The sequence below is a fragment of the Colobus angolensis genome, unplaced genomic scaffold (assembly GCF_000951035.1).
Source record: "Colobus angolensis palliatus isolate OR3802 unplaced genomic scaffold, Cang.pa_1.0 Scaffold60, whole genome shotgun sequence".
Lineage (NCBI taxonomy): Eukaryota > Metazoa > Chordata > Mammalia > Primates > Cercopithecidae > Colobus > Colobus angolensis.
In genome coordinates, this window is record NW_012119599.1 from 876,522 (window position 1) to 878,325 (window position 1,804).

Here is a 1,804-nt window from a genome sequence, read left to right on the forward strand (position 1 = left end):
GTGATGGGATGTCACTTCTGGGACAGGTTACTGGAACACTGGTTTATGTCCTGCTGGTCCTCCCCACCTTGCCTTGCTTGTTCTGTGGAAGGGGCTGCCATGCTGGGAACTGCCCAGGGAAAGGCTCATGGGGCAAGGAACTGATGCCTCCAGTCAACAGCCAGCAAGGGCCTGAGGGCTGCCCACTGCCATGAGTGAGTTTGGAAGCAGATTTTCCACCCTGAGATGCCTGCAGCTCCAGCCAGCCCCTTGACTCTAGCCTTGAGGAACCTACAGCCAAAGGCATCCAGTTATCCTCATCCTGATTCCTGACTGTTGGAAATTGTGACATCGTAAATGTTTCTTGTTTTAAGCCAATACATTTTGGTGTAATTTTTGTTTTGTTTTTGTCTTTTTGAGACAGTGTCTCACTCTGTCGCCTGGGCTGGAGTGCAGTGGTATGATCATGGCTCACTGCATGCAGCCTCGGCCTCCTGGGCTCAAGTGATCCTCCTGCCTCGGCCTCTCAAAGCACCAAGATTATAGGCATGTGCCACAATGCCTGGCCTGGCGTAATTTGTTATGTGGCAGTAGATAACCAATACATAAGTAATACAGATTCTTCTCCCGACTCCCTCTCTTTCCCCCCTCACTGGACGGTGATGTCTCTGAGGGTAGGGATGATTATCAGTATTGTAACCTGTGTGTCATCAGACAGCACAGCACAGGGTATGTTTGTGCCTGGTGTTCAAAAGTTCGTGAGACCAGGCAGAATGGCTCATGCCTCGAATCCCAGCACTCTGGGAGGTCAGGGAGGGCAGATCACCTGAGCCCAGGAGTTTGAGACCAGCCTGGGCAGCATGGTGAAACTCCACTTCTGCAAAAAATACAGAAATCAGTGGGCCTGATGGCACGTGCCTATAGTCCCAGCTACTTAGGAGGCAGAGGCAGGAGGACTGCTTGAGCCTGGGAGGCAGAGGCTACAGTGAGCCCAGATCGCACCACTGCACTCCAGCCTGGGTGACATGGTGAGACCCCATCTCAAAAAAAAAAAAAAAAAATTTGTGGAATAAATGAAGGATGTATGAACAAGAGTTGTTAGTTCTCAAATAAGCTTTTAAAAGACATATGCTCAAGCACAAGTAGGAAAGTGAAATACCGGCAAAATAAAATATCTCCTCTGGGTTTACTTTGGGAGAGCAGAGTACCAGCCAGGGATCAGTCAGAGAAAGAGAACGATGAGGAGTGAGATATGGATATGCATATATGTATCCAGGTATCAGTCCTGGTTCTCCAGAAAAACAGAACCAGTAGGAGATATAGATACGATATATACACGTATGCATATACATACACATATATGCTGCTAGAGTTTGGATATTTGACTCTCCAAACCTCATGTTGCACTTTGATCCTCAATGTCGGGGGCGGGGCCTAATGGGAAGTGTTTGGGTCATGGAAGTGGATTCCTCATGAACGGTTTGGTGCCAGCCTCTTGGTAATGAGTGAGTTATCTCTCTATTAGCTCCTGTAAGACTTTCCCTGGGAGCTGGTTATTAAAAAGAGCCTGGCATCTTCCCGTTCTCTCTTGCTCATTCTCTTGCCATGAGATTTGCACATGCCAGCTACTGTTCCACTTCTGCCAAGAGTGGAAGAAGTCTGTGGCCCTCACCACTGCAGACTGGTGAGTCACATAAGCCTCTTTTCTTTATGAATTACCCAGGCTCAGGTTGGTTCTCTCTCTTTTTTTTTGAGACGGAGTTTCGCTCTGTCGCCCAGGCTGGAGTGCAGTGGCCGGATCTCAGCTCACTGCAAGCTCCGCCTC